The sequence below is a fragment of the Acomys russatus genome, chromosome 13 (genome assembly GCF_903995435.1).
Source record: "Acomys russatus chromosome 13, mAcoRus1.1, whole genome shotgun sequence".
NCBI lineage: Eukaryota > Metazoa > Chordata > Mammalia > Rodentia > Muridae > Acomys > Acomys russatus.
This window is the reverse complement of record NC_067149.1, coordinates 70,919,342-70,940,535: the sequence shown is the minus strand read 5'-3', so window position 1 is coordinate 70,940,535 and position 21,194 is coordinate 70,919,342.

Sequence of the window (21,194 nt, the reverse complement as noted above, 5' to 3'; positions counted from 1 at the left end):
GGTTATGAGTCTACAGGTTCAAGCGTGGCCTATGCTCATACTCCTTTTAGCCATTGTCTCAGGGGTTTGCTGCCCTTCAGTTCACTTTAGGTGGCCCTCCTCCTCTTCCTTCTCCTCCTTCCTTCTTCCCTCTCCTCCTTTTTTCTCCACCCTGGGGTTTTCTGTCATTCATTTCCTCACCGCTGCAGACACATGGCCGAGAGGAAGCACTTAGTGGAGGAAGCATGTGTTTTGGCTCATGGCTTGAGGAGATGCCATCTGTTATGGTGGAGAAGGCAAACCATCAGGGACGCCATGGCAGCAGGATCGTGAGGCTGAGCCTTCACATGCTGTAAGAACAGGAAGTAGATAAATGAGTGTCAGTGCTCTCTGGCTCTTTTTCTCCTTCTTACTCAGCCAGACACCATGGCCTGGGGACTATCGCCATCCATGTTAGGTTGGTTCTTCCCTCCTCAGTTTCTCTGGAAACTTCCTCACAGACTTGCCCAGCCCAGTTAGGCCGGTAGTGACTAACCTTGGCCTTGCCTGAGATTAAGTTGCTTTTCAGAGTTTTGAGTCCATTCAAGGAAGCCTCTGGGTATCTCTGGCTTGGGTTCTTTTAATTTTGTCTATATTGCTTTGCTCTGTGTTTTCATGCCAACCCAAGGCAGGACAGTGTGCTCCGATGTAAGTCACAGATGCATGTTATGAGTCGCCTAAGACCGCTTGCTTGCCTCTATAACCCAGACCAGAGTGAAGCCAGACCTCTTGTGAGGGCAGAAAAGGGATGTGGACACAGTGCCCCATGTCTGGCCTGTGTCTACCAGTCTGCACACCAAAAATTACTGTTTAAGCCTGCAGATTTCACACTGCACATCTTATAAACTAAGATCGTCTGTCAGATTTTGTTTTTACTTTTACACTATGTTGTTCTAATGAAAGAAAATCCCAAATCATTTTATTTTACCAGTGAGGACTCAAGAGCCCGATACTTGGATTAAAAACCTGGTAGCTGAGAGAGGCAGAGAAAGCACCCAGCTGGCTTTCCTATTCAGTTTACATCCCGAAGGAAAAAGCCAAAAACCAAAAGCTAAAACCCAAAAGCTTGCTAGCTCACCTGACAGCCCAGGAGGAAAAAGTAAAAAAGCCACCTTCTTCTCCTCCTCCTCCTTTTTCCTTCCTCTTCCTCCTCTACCCTGTCCTAAATACTCTTCAACTCAAAGTCCCTGTCATCTGGTTGCTTGCTCCACCTCTTGACCTAGGGTTAACTGTATTTAATCCAGTGTACAGAAAGTTCATGGATTAAAGGTGTGTGCTAGGGCTGAGCCACACCAAACAAGAGACAGGTTTTTACAGTTCACAATCTCAGGGTTCACAATGGGATCAGCTATGCTGCAACAACGCTTTGGTTGGGCATAGGGAACTAGTACTTTTTAAACTACTAAGGTTCCACCTTGGTTTGACAGTTCTGTGACTTCCTAGTGTAGCTCTGAAGGTCAAGTCTAAGCCAGTGAGGCAGCCTAATCCCCTAGCAGTGTTTTCTTCAATATGCTCTGAGAATTTTTCATTACTAGATGACAACTTGCTACTATGGAGTATTCAACCAAAAAAATGAAAAGGGAATGAAGAGTGAAAATTAAATTAACACATTCTCAGAGATAACACCTTTAGCTCAAGAATAAAAATGTGTTAGAAATTCAAATTAGGTGTTGTCCAGATCTACATGTCACCTGCCTTCTGCACCTGTTACCACTGATACCATCTCTTCAAAGCAGGGCTTGAAATAATCGAGAAAGGCCTGGGATTTCAGGAGAATACCAGACATTGAGATTGGAATTTTTACCCTAAAAAGATACATTAAAATTAAGTCTCTGGTACTGTACCTTCAAGAAGTATAATAAATCAGGAAACAATAGTAGTGAAATTGCCAAGTTTAATTTTCTTTTCCCAAAAATGTCAAAAAAAATATTTGTTTTTGAGACAGGGTCTCTCTATGTAGCTCTGGCTATCCAGGAAGCTCTGTAGCCCCGGCTGGTCTTGAACACACAGAGCTCCACCTGCCTCAGCCTCTTGAGTTAAAGGTGTGACACACAGCATATGTTTTAACTAAAATGTTTTGCTGGTTTTCAACTTTCAGCATCCAAAGGGGTAATAAAGGGTTCTAAGTGACTGTGCATTTTAGGAATAAATAACTTTCCAAAGCTCCAATTTCAAGAACGCCATAAACTGTTGCCAGCAACTGGCCTCTTTCTCTCCTCTCACAGGTGTAAACTGAGGAAAGCCTTGCTTTAAGATCTATGAAGGGGCCAAGTGCCTCACATATAATTCCAGCACTTGGAGGCTGAGGCAGGAGGATTATTGTGAGTTTAAGAACAGTATATTGGTTGTTCTGTTGCTGTGATAAAATACCATGACCAAAAGTGTGGTGGTTTGCATAGGTGGCACATACTTTTAATCTCAGGGCTCTAGAGACAGACATGCAGATCTCTTGAGTTCAAAGCCATTCTGGTCTACAGAGCAAGTTCCGGGACAGGCAAGCTTAGGCACTGAAGGAAACCATGGAAAACAGAAAGCTGGTGAAGATGTAACTGAAAGACAGGGGTGGGGGCAGGGGTGGGGGTGGGCAGGAGGAGGGCATGTCCCAGCCCCAGCAAGCATCAGAACTTGGCATCTTTGGTCACACAGTTTTGGCTTTAGAGTCACAGGTAGAAGAAAGGGGTTATGGAGTCTAAGGAGTCTATGAGACTAAGGAAAGCCTCTGAGGCCAGGCATGGGGCACGGTGTCCCTGAAATGGAGGCCCAGAGAGGCCATTGTGTGAAGCTGTGGAAGTGAAGCCTGGATTGTCTTGGAGACCCCAAGATGTTGGAGATACCAGAGCTGTGGGATACCTGCTGAGGAAAGCCACTAACAGAGAGCGGAACCAGAGAGAGAGAGAGAGAGAGGGAGAGAGAGAGAGAGAGAGGGAGAGAGAGAGGGAGAGGGAGAGAGAAAAGTATGTTGCGATCAACAAAGCTGAAAGGAGGTGAAGAGCTGAACAGCGTTTTGGCATCAGACATGGAGATGCTGAGCTTGGAGTTTGCTCAGCTGGTTTTCAGTCTTGCTTTGGTCCAGTGTTTCCCCTCTATGGTCTCTTTTCTCCCCTTTTGAACAGTAACGTATATCCTTGGCCATGATATGTTCGAACAATGTGATCTACTTTTTGATTTTGATTTTATAGGGGATTGCTGCTAAGATTTGCATGAATCTCAGAAGAGACTTGGAACTCTGGACTTTTAAACATTGTTGGGACTGTGATAGACTGTAGGAACTTCTGAAGTTGGACTAAATGCATTTTGCATCATGTTATGGCTGCAAGCCTATGAGGGTCAGGGAGTACAGTTTGGTGGTGAATAAAACAGCCCCCATAGACTCATGTGTGTGAATGCTTGGCCCATAGGGAGTGGCACAGTTAGGAGGTGTGGCCTTGCTGGAGGAAGTGTGTCACTGTGGAGGCGGGCTTTGAGCTGGCATATATGCTGAATGTACACCCTGGGTGGCTCACAGGCTCTCCCTGCTGCCTGCAGATCAAAATGTAGAACTTTCAGCTATGTTTCCAGCATATTCCATTATGTTTTCTGCCACGAGGATAACGGATTAAACCTCTGAAATCACAAGGTAGCCTCAATTAAATGTTTTTCTATATAAGAGTTGCTGTGGCCATGGTGTCTCTTTATAGCAACAAAACCCCAATTAAGAAAAAAAGAATAGGGATCTGGAGTGATGGCTCAATGGTTAAGAGCATGGAGTGCTCTTCCTAGAGGTCCTGAGTTCAATACCCAGCAACCACATGATGGCGCATAACCATCTATAATGTGAGATCTGGTGCCCTCTTCTGGCCCGTGGGTGTACTTGCAGGCAGAGCACTGTGTATATAATACTAAAATAAATCTTTAAAAAAATAAAGAAAAGAAATAAAAAGACAAAAAGAAGAGTGTATTTTGGCTTACAGTTTTAGAGGTGGAAGGTATAGCATGGTGGGAGGGGCAGGAAGAAATAGAAAGATCACATTTCATCTTTACACAGGAAACCTAGTGAGAGAGACACAGAGTGAGACACATACGCACAGAGACAGAGAGACAGAGCCACTAACGTGGCATGGGCTTTTGAAGCCTCAGAGCCCACCCCCAGTGACACCCCCTAATCCTTCCTCACGAACCATGGGGGGCAAAGCTACTTAAGACCACCACAGAGGACACCATGATGCTGGGAGGCTGCCAACTAAAACTTTCTATCTAAGACTTTGGTTGACACTGAGTTTAGGCACAAGAAAGAGAAAGCGTGGGCGTGGCCCCTGCTATCCGTTGTCTGTTACTGCCTCTCTCTGCACCTGTCTGAGGACAGTGCTGATGGTCAGTGTCTCGCGGCACGGCTCTGTGGACGCCCAACCACTGCAGGAGAGTGAAAGTGAAGCCAGGCGCGGCAGAGGCTAGATTCAGAAGGCAGCTCTTTATTTTTTTCTTTTTAAGGTACATTTTATTTATTTTCTCTCCCTCCTTCCATTCTCCCCATCTCTACTCTGTCTCTCTCTCTCTCTCTCTCTCTGTCTCCCTCCCTCCCTCCCTTCCTCCCTCCCTCTCTCCCTCCCTCCCTCTCTCCCTTTCTCTCTGCTTCACTTTGTAGCTGGCCTGGAACTCAGTGTGTTGCTCCAGGTGTGTGTGTGTGTCTGTCTGTCTGTCTCTCTCTCTCTCTCTCTCTGTATTTGTTTCTCTGCATCTGTGTTTCTGTCTCTCTGTGTCTGTGTCTCCGCCTCTCTCTCTCTGAATGTGTGTGTGTGTGTGTTTCTGTCTCAATCTGTGTGTGCATGTCTTTCGGCCCAAGTACCTGTGGAGATCAGAGGACAGCTTGCATGAGGAAGTCTTCACTTTCTACTGTGTGGGCTCCAGGGACTTGAACGTTCCCCATCCTGAGGAGAGGCAAGTGCTTTCACTCACTGGGATTTCTCCCTGGCTCTGGAAGACAGCCTTCTCATGTGAGCGTTACCTGCTGTGCTCTTATTGTGTAGGTGTCTGAAGAGCCCAGAGGATGCGTGCTGCATGCTCAGAGTTTGGGACTTGTCCTTATGACTGGAGGGCCAGGTTATGAAAAGAAATGACTTTACTCCATGGACAGTCCCACAGGCAGTGGCACGGGGGCCACCGAGGGGAGAAGACTGTGTCAGCCTCCTGTAAAATTCTGCCTGTTGTCCTGGCACCACCGTCATGTGTCTGTGATACTTTCTTTTCTATAAAACAACTTCTTTTAGTTAATGTAAAAAGAATGGGTTTCATTATGTGACTTTCGAATGTATTGATCACTGTTTTCAATCACGCCTCGATCCCCCCCATCTCCTACTACTCCCCGTTCGGTGGTCCCCTTCCTCCCCGGCTGAGTACTCATCCTTAGCTGTCACACACACATACAGTGTGTGTGCACGTGTGTTGTGCATGAGAGAAACATGCAATATTTTCTTTTTAAGTCTGCCACTTTCTAGAAGCACCTCCACTCCAGACCCTGGTGCGAGCACACATTCTTGTTGAACAAGACTATTAATATTTAATATTGACTCATATAATTATTTAGGCAGCAGTTATTTTTAACCCTGTTATATACATAAGAGACACAGAAACCTGTTAGATTCCGATAAGCCTTAATGCACTGGGGCTGGGCAGATATTAACCCTGTAAGCTATCTTGTCTACTTCTCAGTCCATAACTCCCATAAATACTTGCACGTGTTTTCCACTAGGGTGATTTCTCTCTGTCAAGCCGATGCTCAGAGCAAGCTCCAGCCACGTGCTTCTAGTTCATGCTAACCCACAGTGACCCGAGCCTTTTTCCTCCTTCCTCTCTCTCTTTGCCGCCCTTCTCCAACCCCCCAGAGCCTGCGAAGCTAGACTCTGCTTACCTTTCCCCTGCCCAGCCCAGGTGTAGGCAACTTTATTTGCCAATCAGGGACAATTTGGGAGGCAAGGGTTACACTGTGTCATTTTGGTTTTGTGAGAATTTGCACCTAAGGATCTTGGGGAGCAAGATCCCCAAGTAGCTCCAGATCAACCCAAAAACATTCTTTTTTTTTTTTTTTTTTTTTTTTTGGTTTTTTGAGACAAGGTTTCTCTGAGTAGCCTTGGCTATCCTGGACTCCCTTTGTGGACCAGGCTGGCCTCGAACTCAGGTCGAGCTGCCTGCCTCTGCCACCTGAGTGCTGAGCTTAAAGGCGTGCGCCACCACGCCCGGCCCTGAGCCATCTGTTCTCATAGCCAGATGCCTTCCTGTCAACAACTAAGTTTTTTGTTTGTTTATGTGCTTGGTAAAGACAAACGCCAAAACGCATTCAAGGGAAATATTCACATAGGTGTGACGTTAATTGTTCTAGTTTTTCCAAAGCTTAACAGACTTGGGGCTAGTCAGCCATAAGGCACACAGCATTATAGAAAATTTTGGTTATTTTAATTCTATTGCTTGAGAATATGGGGCAGAAGCAAGCAGCTTGTAAGTGTTTACAAATCACTCTGTGGATGGCTAACAACCAGTTCTCAGGCCCGAAGGAAGCTCAGAGGACAACCTGTGAGGCAAAATACCCTTTCCAACCCAAGAGCTTTCCTTCCCAGACTTTTTCTTTTGGCTTGTTGTCGTTGCTGTCTATATATGAAAAGTCCTACACGCGCATTTCTAGCTGTGATTTCTCTCACTTCTAGACAATCCAGATGCCTCTACTACATAAGGTACCATTACTATTCAAACCTAAACGCTAAGCCCCAACAGTGAGAGTGGGAACTGGTACCCTCCTCTGGAAGCACATTAATAATGTGGAACCATGAACTATATTCACTCTGTCTGCTCAATCATTTCAATTTTAGGAATCCATCATAAGAAATTAATTCAAAATGTATTTTGGGGGAAACCCAAAGTGTAAATACGTGCTCAAAACTGAAAGGACTCCAAATGACTTAAGTAACTCTTGAAACATTTTTATCAGCACCACAGTATTGTATATAACTCTGTGCTAGCCCATGAACTGGGCACCAGCTTCTCTAGGAAACAAAGCAGAATGGTGCCAGCCATGTGAAAGCTGCAGGCAGCAATGCATGAGTGTTCAGCTTTTCCCCTTTTCCAGTCATGTTTTAAATCTCTCTCTTTCTTTCTCATTTATCTATCTATTATCTATCTATCTATCTATCTATTATCTATCTACCTATCTATCTACCCATCTATCTACCCATTTGTGTAATTGGAGAGGAAAAAAATCATGGGGTGTCTTACTGATATATCCTGAATTTTTATCACATGGATCTCACTTCCTACTCAGGGCTTGAGCTGCGCTGCAATCAGACCTGGTGTTCTCGTAAGGTCCCCAGAAGCCGGGGTCAGCAGGGTATTCTGTGGAGGTCCATGCTGCTGAGAGCAGCACCTGCTGCCCAGTCTGGAGATCCTTGGAGATCTACACAGGGGGTTTTCTCATTTTGACTCAATGAATTTTCATGATGATGTGCCCACACAAACTTTCCCCAGGGCCTTCATCTTGAAAGCTGTTTGCTATGACACACTTTGAAAAACTTGCTTTTTTTTTTTTTTCTACAATGACTGTGCAGTTAGCAGCTTTTTGTGTCTGTTGTGTGGGAGCTATATGAGGGTGGACCTGCTGCCATGGTCTGGCCTATTTCTGATTTTAAAGTTGCAGGTTTGTAACCCAGCTGCACCCACGTCTCTCTGTTCTCAAATGCATTCTGTGCGGTTATCAACTGAGACCATCCTTCCTAGAACAGCTCCGAGGTCGGCCTGGGTTTTGCCTTAGCACTCAAGGAGCCGCTGCTGGCCACACTTAACTTCACCATCAGCTGGGGCAGTTCTCACGCCCTCCTGAGACGCCCTAGATTGCACTCTGTGCCTCAGTGTTTTGGGAGAGAGTGAGGGAAGCCACCACAGCACTGACACCTGTACAGTTGGTGGGACTGTCAAGACTGTCTAGGTAAGAATCTTCCTGTTGGAGGGAAGGGTCTGGGGGTGGCAAGAACGCGTCAGGCGCTCCGCTGTCCCCAGACTCCACAGCAGCGAGCCCTTCTCACATAGCTAGCTCTGGCATGGCACGCTTGCTGGCTTCAGGCTTCAGGCTGTCAGGCTCCAGAGTCACCTCCCAGACAGCAAGAGTGAGGCTGTCTTTTCTGCTATACAACTCACTGTGGGTTTTGGTGCTTAGCGTCCGTCTGGCTCGCCACGCCACCATAGTCCCAGCACTGTCTCTCCGCCAGGGCACATTGAATTTGGGTTCCCTGGCTGGTGTTATTCCTTGCCACTTGAGTTGCTCAAACAATAGGTTTCTTCTCAAGGTGCTGCCTGGTCTGAGGCCTCTGACCCAGGAGTACCCATCCCTCGTCGCTGCTGGCTGACCCACACGCTGGAGCAGTCCCTGTTGAGAGTTGTAGGCTGTTCCTAGGGGTACCTGGCTCACCTTTTGTATGAGGCACCTGCTCGTCACACCAGAGAGCCTAGACCCTGATCGGCGCAGCATCCTTGTTTTTGGTTCTTCTGTTTTCTCTGCAGGTCTTAGCTGTCCTGTCACTTTTGTGACTTTCTGAAATTCTTCCTCTTTTTCTCTTTGCAACAGGATTCATTTTTTTCCTCCCTTCCCCTGTTTTAGATTTTTTTAAATTAAATTTTTGATTGTTCCTTATTCTTAGGCCCTCTGTGTGTGTGTGTGTGTGTGACTTTGTGTGTGTGTGAGACTTTTGTATGTGAGACTTTTGTGTGCGTGACTATGTGTGTACAATACTTGTGTGTGTGTGTGTGTGGCTTGTGTGTGTTTGTGTGTGGACTTGTGTGTGTGTGACGTGTGTGTGTGTGACGTGTGTGTGTGTATGTGGCATGTGTGTGTTTGTGTGTGGACTTGTGTGTGTGTGTGTGTGTATGTGGCTTGTGTGTGTTTGTGTGTGGACTTGTGTGTGTGTGACGTGTGTGTGTGTGTGTGTGTGTGTGTGTTCAAAGATGCTAGAAGAGGACGTTGACTTCCCCTGGAGATGAAGTTGCAGGCAGTTGCCAGCTGCTCAGCCTAGGCACTGAGAAGAGCACTGGAAGAGCAGTCAGTGCTCTTATCTACTGAGCCGTCTCTGCAGCCCTAGAACCTACCCCCCGCCCCCGTCCTGACATTTCTGCTTCACTTGGTTGCACAGAGGCAGTGCCCAATCCATAATCTTCTCTATATTCCAAAGTAATATTTTCTTTTCTTTTTTTTTTTCGAGACAGGGTTTCTCTGTGTAGCCTTGGCCATCCTGGACTCACTTTGTAGACCAAGCTGGCCTCGAACTCACAGCGATCCGCCTGCTTCTGCCTCCCGAGTGCTGGGATTAAAGGCGTGCACCACCACGCCCGACTCAATATTTTCAATTTAAGAAATCAAGGATGAAATTATGTCCTCCAGAACTGGGGAAGTGAGCAGAATTGGGGTTCATGATATGAGATTCCCAAATAATCAATTAAAAAAAAAAAGGAGAAAGAAATTATGTCCCTCGAGCCGGGTGTGGGGGCGCACGCCTTTAATCCCAGCACTCGGGAGGCAGAGGCAGGCAGAGCGCTGTGAGTTCGAGGCCAGCCTGGTCTACAAAGTGAGTCCAGGACGGCCAAGGCTACACAGAGAAACCCTGTCTCAAAAAACCAAAAAAAAAAAAAAAAAAAAAAAAAAAGAAAGAAATTATGTCCCTCAGAACATGGCATGATTGGACTTAAGTGTATTCCAAACTTCCTAAGGAGGTGTATGTTCAGTATTTCTGACCATCACTTTAGGTAGAACTCTGTAAGTCTCTATAGGAAGTCTCAGAGAAAGTCAGTGAATTTAAATGTGTGGAGCTTAGCCGGGCGTGGTAGCACACGCCTTTAATCCCAGCACTCGGGAGGCAGAGGCAGGCAGAGCGCTGTGAGTTCGAGGCCAGCCTGGTCTACAAAGTGAGTCCAGGACGGCCAAGGCTACACAGAGAAACCCTGTCTCAAAAAACCAAAAAAAAAAAAAAAAAAAAAAAAAAGAAAGAAATTATGTCCCTCAGAACATGGCATGATTGGACTTAAGTGTATTCCAAACTTCCTAAGGAGGTGTATGTTCAGTATTTCTGACCATCACTTTAGGTAGAACTCTGTAAGTCTCTATAGGAAGTCTCAGAGAAAGTCAGTGAATTTAAATGTGTGGAGCTTAGCCGGGCGTGGTAGCACACGCCTTTAATCCCAGCACTCGGGAGGCAGAGGCAGGCGGATCGCTGTGAGTTCGAGGCCAGCCTGGTCTACAAAGTGAGTCCAGGACAGCCAAGGCTACACAGAGAAACCCTGTCTCGGAAAACCAAAAAAAAAAAAAAAAAAAAAAAAAAGTGTGGAGCCCTCCATAAGCTCCAAAACCTAAAACCATGCCTCTAAGGGAGACTTGACAGGAGCTAGACAGATGGCTTGGCGGTTAGAGCTCTGGGTCCCCACAGAGGACAGGTTTGACTGTTGGAACTCACGCAGAGCCCACAACTGCCTGTAGCCCCAGTCCCAGAGGATCTTATGGCTTCTTCTTACCTATGTGGCCACCAGACACTCACGTGGGACGGAGACATATATGTACACAAAACACCCACAGAAAGAAAACAAACGAATAATTAAAAAACCCCACAAAACCCCAAGAGAGGTCATCTTTCTGCCCACCCCCGAAATCTCTGAGTATTTGGTTTCACATGGGACTGTTAAAACTATGCATGTGTTCCAGTGCGAGATTTCTGAACCTTGTTTTAGGGGGAGAGTTTTTTGGGGATTTAGTTTTTAATTCTTATATTTATTCATTTTATGTGAGGATGTCTGTGCATCAGATGTACGTTGGCGTCTAAGGAGGTCAGAAGAGGGAGTTGGCTCCTCTTGAATTGGGATTACAGATGACTGAGCCACCACGTGGACACTGGAATCCAACCCGAGTCACATGCAAAAGTAACAAGTGCTCTTAACTGTTGAGCGACCTCTCTTACCCTCTTCTGGGATTTTAAATTTCAGTGTGTTTGTTTGTTTGTTTTTGAGACAGGGTTTCTCTTGTAGTCCTGGCTGTCCTAGAACTCTCTCTGTAGACCAGTCTGGCTTCTAACTCACATAGACCGCCTGCCTCTGCCTCCCGGGTGCTGGGATTAAAGGCGTGTGGCACCATTCCTGTTCAGTGCCAGTGTTCTGGAAGAAAGGCTTTCAGTAGTTCCATGTGTTTAGGTGACTAGTGTCCTCTGTTGGAGGGCCCTAAGAGTTTTTGTTTTTATTGGTTTTTACATACTGGAATTCCCTGAAGAATTTAAATTATTTTCCACAACCAGGTCGCATCTAGTACTACTAACTGTTAATGTCCAAGGCAGGCTACAGGTTTCAAGATGCCCCAAAATATTCCTATATTATCTTTTTTCATAGCTAAGCTTTGCAGCCACTGCAAATAGCTGGATCACTTGGCCTCTCAAGGGTGCTGTGTGCATGTATGTGGGAGCATGTATATGTGTGTATGTGTGCACGTGTGTGTGTGTGCACATGTATGTCCTTCCACAGACATCATTCATGTTCTTTTGAAACAAATATCTTCTTTATTTTGTTTGTTTCTCTGTGTAGCACTGGCTGCCCTGTACTTGAAATTTAGACCAGGCTGACCTCAAACTCACAGCAATCTGCCTGCCTCTGCCTCACTGAGGAGACAAGTCTCTTGAGGGTCTGGAACCTGCCAAGTAGGCTGGACTGATTGGCTAGCCAGGCCCAGGCACCCACCTCCTTCTGCTCCCCTAGTGTTGAGATTAACACCAATACTCGAAGCCTGGCTTTTAAAAAACCGTGGATTCTGCGGAGTGCATCAGGTCTCCATGTTGGCAAATCAAACACCTTACTATCTTCCCAGCCCCACAGGAGGCTTTGAAAAAGAAGTTAAGCCGGGCGTGGTGGTGCACGCCTTTAATCCCAGCACTCGGGAGGCAGAGGCAGGCGGATCGCTGTGAGTTCGAGGCCAGCCTGGTCTACAAAGCGAGTCCAGGACAGCCAAGGCTACACAGAGAAACCCTGTCTCAAAAAACCAAAAAAAAAAAAAAAAAAAAAAAAAAAGTTAAGAAACGCCAGTTTGGGTAGGATTTGGGAGGCACTGGTTGCAGAATTACGTGGGTCCTGCAAGCCACTTGGTGGCAGTCAGTCCTCTGCATCGGCAGCGATGATCTGAACTGCTGGATGCGTGGGCACCTCGACTGCTGTTCCTCGTGGGAGCCCACCCCAGCCTTTGTGTTTTGATCCTCAGGGTTTGCCTCAAATGAGCACAGGTCTAGCGTTCCTCTTCTCTTTTCAGACAGAATTATATAGAATGGCTGTTAGGTACCGTGACTTCACGTAAGAGGCTGATTTTGAGAGTTAGGTTCTGAGATGCCTGCAATGGAAGACCTTTTAAATTAATTAATTAATTAATTATTGCATATCCAGTGTGTGTGTGTGTGTGTGTGTGTGTGTGTCCGTCCGTCCCTCATCCAGTCTGAATAAACACTGTACATAGCAAGGGAAGTTGGGTCCCTTACATGCTTGGAATGTCACAGTAACGTGCAAAAATATCAGCTGTTTTGTAGACATGTCTTCTAATTTTCTTTTAAAATTTATCAAGTGCTTTCTTTACCTTCTGTTTATTTAAAGGACCAGCGATACACATAAACATGCGTGTATTTATTTCGTGTGTGCGCGTTTGTGATGGCACACTGTGTAGCGGGAGGTTAGAAAACAGCGTACAACACCTGGTGCTCTTTAGGCACCGTGCGCCTCCTGGGGCTAGGGCGCAGGTAGTCAAAACACTGAGTTTGGTGGCTAAGCACCCACAACGGTCTCACGATGCTGTAAGTGGGTCTGGTGGCAATGACAGCCACTGGTTATTTACGACATGCAGGTGCAGCCCACAGTTTGTCACCAACTGGCTATAAAGCTGGATTAGACCACACGAACCCTTTGAGCTGGGATTTCTCATTTGAGAAGAATTAGGCAGACTTATCACACACGGTCTTTTTTCTTTCTTCTGCAAAACTATAAATATAAACTAATAACGTTTCTAAGTACATCCGTGGGACTACCCTGGACATAGAATGTCGAGTGCAGCGGTTTCTGCAGAGCAGATGTTGTCAGACACCATGCATCACAACTCTCTGAAGGTTGTACATTCGAGCTATGTGGTGTTGAGAGAAACTTTACTCAGTTCTGAAATCAGAAAGGACAGCAGCCATTTCTCCTTTGCTCTGAGGGTCAAGCCTCAGGTCATTCCTGGGCCCTGTGAGGCAGCCTGGAGGTTCATCTTACCACAAAGTGTGTCACTCTTCCCCGTGGGCCAGAACTCTGTAAGGAGACGGAGACCAGGAAATGACCTCATACAGTGGTTGGCAAGGCTCAACCCCACCCTCAATTGCTTTGAATTCTCTCAGACTTGCCAGCTCTTTGAGGGGGTTGCTTGCTGCACGTGGGGGGGGGGGCTCAGAGGCTAGTTTTGTGTTGGTAGTGACTACACGTCAGGAAGTTAGCCCCAAGCCGCAAGCAGTTAGTGAGCGGGGCAAGGAGAGACATTTTCTTCAGTGGTGTAACTGATAAATTTCCCGTGCTCCTGTGAATCTCTGTCCCATGACCTATAAACCACTGTAATTAAACCCACTGAGTCACAGGCACATACGTACAAAGACATGACAGTCGGAGGACCAGCTGGGAATCATCAGTGTGGTGTGGGGACAGGGAGAACAATGGGCTAAACATGACTGAAGTGCATATATCTGTGTGTGTGTGGAAATGTAATAATGTCATTCATTAAGTATACTTTAGTTAAAAGGGACTATCTTATCTTATGTGTATTGATGTCTTGCCTGCATGTATCTGTGTGCACTACACGCATGCCTGGTGCCTGTAGAAGTCAGAAGGGGGTGTTGGGTCCCCTTGAACTGAAGTTACAGATGTTCGTAAGGCACTGTGTGAGTGCTGGGTCCTCTGCAAGTGTGTCAAGTGCTCTAAGCCGCTGAGCCACCTCTCTGACTCCATTATGTATAATTTATATAAGCTCACACATTAACAATGTTTGCTAATCTTGATATTAAATCAGTCTATGACTGGATGGGAAGTATTGAAAATGACACTCCACATTGACAGACAATTTGTGACTAAGATGAGTCTTTGTGGTTACTATAGCCAAGCCTTTGAGAGTCCTCCTAAATCTACAAGTTCAAACCCCCTAGGGGGGACCAGGAGGCCAGACCCTTAGGTGATCAGGTCATGAGGAAATGAAGAAAGAGATTTCTTTCTTTCTTTCTTTCTTCCTTTCTTTCTTTCTTTTGTCTTTTCAAGAGAGGGGTTCTCTGTGCAGCCTTGGCTGTCCTAAACTGCTCTGTAGACCAGGCTGGCCTCGAACTCACAGCGATCTGCCTGCCTCTGCCTCCCAGGTGCTGGGATTACAGACGTGCGCCACCATGCCTGGCGGAGAATGAGATTTCATGCGATTAGCACCCTTACAAGAGAAATTCAGGCTAGTTTGTTTGCCTTTTCGGTCAGGTGCAGACATAGCAAGAAAGAACCACCTGTAAGCAGGAAAGCAGATCTTCTCTGGACACTGACTCTGCCTTGGTCATCCCAGCCTCTAAGGCTATGAGGAATAAGGTTGTTTATAATTTAGCTTTATATTTTGATAGTAATTGGAACTAACTAAGTCAATGGTCAAAGAGTAACACTGGGAACAAGCAAGGCATTTACTGTCATTACTACAACTTGACACTGTGCTGGAAGCCCCAGACAGTGTGATATGGCAAGAAAAACAAATTAAAGCTGTATGCACTGACAAGCAGAAATAAAGTAAGTTGTCCTTATCCACAAATGACTTCGAGATATACAAAGAATCCCAGTGCTATATAAAAAGGACAATACAGAAAAACTCAACTACAAATAGTCAGCTTAGCTAGGTTCCCAAACAAGAGGCCAATATACCACAATTGTTGATTGGGATCAAACTCAGGCTGTTGGACTTGGTGGCCTGTGCCCTTACCCACAGAGCCACATTGCCTGAGCCGGGTAATCTTTTCAATATGTGGTATAACAGTAGTCTCAAAACTAGAAATTTAAAGATGCAAGTTATCCCTCAGGCAAAAAAGAACTAGAAATGGATCTTAGAGCTGAAGTGTGACATTTCAAATGGTTCAGAAGAAAATACACAACAGTTTCCCTCTCTGGGATTAGGTGAAGAATTCTTACATGTGACGTCAAAAGTTCAAGAAGGAAGTGAAAAGGAAAAGATAGATAATAGATTTAACAGAAATGGAAACTTTTGTGCTTTAAAGGATCCCTATTGAGAGAGGGAAAAAAAAAAAGACCACAAAATGTTTGTTTTGGGAGAAAATGATCGCAAATCAGGTCTATGATAAAAGTTTTACTTCCAAAATCCTCAAAGAAAATTTCCTGTGCAATAGAGACAAATAAGCCAGTTAAACAAGGAGCAAAAGACTAAGTGGGCACTTCATGAGAAAACAAATGCGGGCGGACAAAGTGCTCATGACAGGATGATCACTAGACAGATCCCACGGGAACCACAGCGACACACTAGCCTGTTAGGCCAGCCATAAGGAAATGGTGGACCACGAGCAGTATGTGAGAGGAGGCGAGGAACCAGAGCACCCACAGAACCCCGGAGGATGATTCCAAGAGGAGCGAGTCACTGGGAAGACAGTTTTGTAGCTCCTCAGAAAGCTACACCCAGCAGTTCCATTCGAGACTCTTAAACTAGAGACACAGAAGCAAATTTATACCGGCAACGTGCGTGCGGCACGGTCCATGGCGCCTGCTGCTAACAGACAGGTGAAGACTGGGGTGTGTCCAAACAGGGCAACATCATTTGGTCATAGTCAGGAATGAGGTCGTGGTATGTGATACGACACAGACCGAACCTAGGACATGTGATGAGCAGAAGAGACCAAGCACGCTCTGTGTGCGTCAATGTACAACATGGTCAGCCTGGACCGAGCCACAGCGGCAGAGAGATGAGTGCGCACCGGAGGCTGAGGAGAGAGCAGAAAGGGGGAGGGGTAGCTAGGCAGGGTTGTAAACATTCCAATGAGGTGACTATATACGACAAATGTCCACCACAAACACTGGAAACAGCGTACATGGTACACGGTACATGGTATGTTTGCAATACTGAGTGCTGTGAGTCAGACACGGTCAGTAGGAGTAATTAATTCCCTCGTGAATTTTTGTTCCTAATGCCACACAACGTGTTTTGTGACTCAGAGGGTATCTTTAACATTTTTTTAACCAATGCGTATTGGTGCCTCATGTGAGGCCCCTCTATGCATTTAATAGGTGCACATAAAGAAAGAAGTCTTTTTTTTTTTTTTTAAAGGAAGGAATCCTGCTATCTGGGACAGTGTGGTTGCTGTCCGTCACCATCATTTAAAGGAGCTTAACTTAAAGTGACTGTGCTCAGCATGTCTTCGTAAGGATGCCATTACATAAAGACCTTGTGAGAAATATTAAGAAGCTAAGATGCTTCTGCTAGAAAAGAGATGGCTGGGTGCGCTGTGCACTCACCCCAGTGACCTGCACAGCAGTTTTCTTTTGAAGAGACTGAGAGACCAGGTACTTTTCTGGTCTACACGGAGATCAAGCCAGAGGCCAGCTTCCTCCATCCTGGTGTGTGGACTTCTGACTGTGTGGGATTTTTCTGGGAGGGCACAAGAATGTTCTGGAAGTAGGGGCATCAGTGGTTGCCCAGTTCTGTGACTACTCGAACAGTCATTGCTTTCTAGACTTTAAATGGGCGAATTATATGGCATGTGAATGGTACTTTAATAAAGCTAAAGAGAGGGAAAAAAAAAAAAAAAAAAAAGGAGGAGCCATGAGGATGGCCACGGTCATAAAACAAGCACAGAGCCAGCAGTGATGTAAGACCTTAACAAACAACCAGGCAGTAGCAAGTGTCATGGAGGGACTCCGAGATTAGAAGCTATGTGCTCTGTTGGTGGGAATGTGAGATGGCCACGAGGGAAGAGCGTGTGATGGTTCTTAAATATTTAGAAATAGAACCGTAGTCATGTGATCTGGAAACTCTGACTTGAAAGGGATCTGAAAAAAAAATGTTTTACAGCTATGCTCAGAGGATTAGTATTGGCTATGGCCAAAAGCCACCTGCCCGCCTGACGTCAGATGAGTGGGTAAAGGGATCATGTGTGTGTGTGCAGACATAGGGATAGAATGTAGCCTTAAAAAGGACGGGCATTCCGACGCACACTGAAGTGTGGCTGAGCCTTGACACCGTGCAAAGTAAAACAAACTGTCACCAAAGGCTGAATACATATATGCAACACTTATTATGTGTATGTGTGCATGTGTGCGTGTATGCGTGTGCGTGTGTGTGTGTGTGTGTGTGTGGTTTTATGTCACTACACTAAATGCTTAGACTGCTTGCATTTGGAGTTTTCAGTTACATTGTAAAACAAACTTGGGATCTGGGAGTTCAGTGGTCTGGGTTTATCTTACAGTCTGTGGCCCATGGGGAGGTCGTAGAGCCCTCTGATCCTGTGTCTTTATTAACAGGACATGGTATTTTTGTACCTCACAGAGTTGTAATCAGTGCACTCAAAATATATGTCAGGTGACTACAGGTATGCTGTCTTCAGCGGTGGAGCCAAGAGTGTAGGTATGAACCTGGGGCACCTGCTGGCTCAGTAGTGACACACAAGACAACCCCTATGACAGTTATGATTTACCCACTCTGTTTGACTTAGAGGGTAATCGTTTGCTTTTTAAGATTTTTTCTGAAAATATTTTTACAATGGCAGCTTCTCTATGGGATATTATTTATTTCAAAAGGTTTTAACTATCAGGCTGTGGCCCCGCTCTGGAGCCCCCTTGGCATTCTGTGAGCTGACAAACCTCCTCTTGCTAAGCCCCAGGGCCCTGGCCTGCTGGCCTTTGCTCTGGTGGTGCTCACACTACCCTGGATGGCTGCGGCCATCCTAGGTGAACTTGTGGACCTCTCCCAATTTTGTCCTGATCAGGACACCCATTGTCTCCCAGCGCAGCCTACACAGTGGCTTCCTGGCCACTACTTCCTGCCACCATGGGTTCCTTAGAGAGCATTGCGACACATGGTGCCCTCCTTCCCTGCCCAGCCCTGTTGGAAGTCAGTGCTAAGGTCAGGCACAACTGTTTTAGATGCACCCTCCACGGCAGTCCCCACAAAATGACATCATGCCACAGAACAAGTGAATTTTAGAGACAGATTATATAATACCCATCAGGATTCCAGATCAACCTTCCCGCCCCCGCCCGCCCCCGCAGACTTCACAAAGTTCGGTTCGACGGGTGTGACGGTGGCGCCCAGTTGTGATCCCAGCACCAAGGATGGTGAGGCAGGAGGCCTGAGAGTTGAATGCTAGTCTGTAGTGCAATACTGTGTTTAAAAGTGAAAAGGAAGAAGAAAAGGAAGAGAGGAGAAAGAGGAGGAAAAGGGAGAGATGGAGGAGGAGGAAGAGGGAGGAGAGGACAGGAAGAGGAAAAAGAGAGGAGGAAGGGGGAGGAAACATGAAGGAAGGACAAGTGTTGTTAAGGTTTTAATGGTTAATGACTTTATTTAATGGTCTTAATTTTGTCACATAAGGACAGTAATGAACAAAACAGCTATATGCTTACCTTCATAATCATTTCACAAGAGAAAGGACACTCTGGTAGCACTAAATTGAAACAGACATAATTTCATAATTCAGAAACTGCATGAACTAGCTTTATAAAGAATTCATGACACTGTCTGCTAATCTCCATTTGGACACAGATGAGCAGGGCCCCGTCAAGGACCGACAGTTTGCAGCCATCCACTGCTTCAAACAACACTTGGGGTGGGAGACCCATCGTGCGGCAGTGGGCCAGAGAGGGAGTGGGAGGGAGGGAGTGGGGGGTGGGAGCGGGAGGGAGGGAGTTGGGGTGGGAGGCCCATAGTGCGGCAGTGGGCCAGAGTGGGAGCGGGAGGGAGGGAGTGGGGGTGGGAGCGGGAGGGAGGGAGTGGGGGTGGGAGGCCCATAGTGCGGCAGTGGGCCAGAGTGGGAGTGGGAGGGAGGAAGTGGGGGTGGGAGCGGGAGGGAGGGAGTGGGGGTGGGAGGCCCATAGTGCGGCAGTGGGCCAGAGAGGGAGCGGGAGGGAGGGAGTGGGGGTGGGAGGCCCATAGTGCGGCAGTGGGCCAGAGCGGGAGTGGGAGGGAGGGAGTGGGGGGTGGGAGCGGGAGGGAGGGAGTGGGGTGGGAGGCCCATAGTGCGGCAGTGGGCCAGAGAGGGAGTGGGAGGGAGGGAGTGGGGGTGGGAGCGGGAGGGAAGGAGTGGGGGCTGGGAGGCCCATAGTGCGGCAGTGGGCCAGAGTGGGAGTGGGAGGGAGGAAGTGGGGGTGGGAGCGGGAGGGAGGGAGTTGGGGTGGGAGGCCCATAGTGCGGCAGTGGGCCAGAGAGGGAGTGGGAGGGAGGGAGTGGGGGTGGGAACGGGAGGGAAGGAGTGGGGGCTGGGAGGCCCATAGTGCGGCAGTGGGCCAGAGTGGGAGCGGGAGGGAGGGAGTGGGGGTGGGAGCGGGAGGGAGGGAGTTGGGGTGGGAGGCCCATAGTGCGGCAGTGGGCCAGAGTGGGAGTGGAAGGGAGGGAGTGGGGGTGGGAGGCCCATAGTGTGGCAGTGGGCCAGAGCCCAGTTATTTGCCAAGGTCGCTGGCCAGGTTGCTATTCTTTGGGCCACATTTGCTAAATTAGGTTTCTGATCACATGAAAACCCTGACTGTTGATGTTAACCTTGACAAAGAGTAAGCCTGTTCCTAACTCATTATATTTTCCTCCAGCAACTGCCAAATAGCAGAGGTTGACATGAAGACAAAGAAGGGACCCTACATGTCAGGTGCAACAATCGCTTGCCTCATCTCAAGAAAGAAACACCAGAGCTCCCTCTTTGTGGAGGCCCCCACTTATAACTTTTCATTCTATATCGATAAATAGCTTTAGAAAATTTTATCTTCAATTTAAAAAAAACCCAGAGAATTAGTTTCTCATATTTCGAGTCTTTGTGCTTTTGGATCCCCGTGGTAGGAATGTTCCTCTTTATAGGCTGGTGACGATTTTCAGTTTTCCCTTATGTATTCATGACGGCTCTCATTCTGTGTTCTGTTCGTCTAAACTCTATCCCAAGGCACGACTTCTGTTTTTGTAAGTGGTTCTCCCTGCATGCTCTTACTAATTTAGCATTTTCTTCCTCTCTTTTTAAAGACTTGCTTTACTTTTAATTATGTGCATGTCTGTGTGTGGGTAGTGCATGTGAGTGCCAGAAGATGAGAGGCCCAGGACCCCCTGGAGCTGGAGTTACAGGTGGTTTCTAGTTGCCCGATTTGAGCTATTAAACTCCAGCCAGGACATTTCTCTTTAACACTAAAGTGAGTGGACTGTCTTGTATCATGTGGGTGTTTAATCAGAATCTGTTGCTTATTCTGATGTTTCTCGGTGTTTCAACTCCTTCAACTGTGAGATAGTCTAGCCATTTGAAGTACAGCTAAATCAGGAGGAAAAGGCTATGAAATTTTGTCTCCTTAGATTAAAATAAGGGCATCAGTTTATGGCGTGAACATGCCATACGCCTGTCTGTTCACAATGGACACCTGCAAAATGGCCCTTGTCACGAGGATGACAGATCATTCTCATATATTTTGCCAATAAAAGTCTTGGCCCTGGGACCATACAGTAAGATCTTGGGTCATTTTGTATGGCCATAACAGAATACAACAGACTGGGTAATATATAAAGAAAATGTCTTCTCACAATTCAAGAGCCCCCCTCCAAAAAAAAAAAGATACCAAGGGGCCAGTGTCTTTACGCTCTTCTTTCTGTTCCATAGTATGGCACTAGGGTCTATAGCTTGTCTCTTTTCCTTGTCTGTCACAGCTGTGGATCTTACTATGACGTCATCCCACCCTGATTATTTTGCAAACTCCCCGTCCCAGAGTTTGACCAGTCTGTGAATTTTGGATTGAATTTTTGGAGCATTGAATCTGGAGCCCCAGCCATGGAGGTGGCACACACTTAGGGTGGGTTGTCTCTACTCGGTTAAACCACCATAGGGAGCGCCTGCACAGACACACGCACAGGTGATTGTAAATCCTGTTAAACTGACAGTGAAGGTCAGATGTCCCAGCAGCCATGAGATGGTGGCTTACCCGGCTGTTCT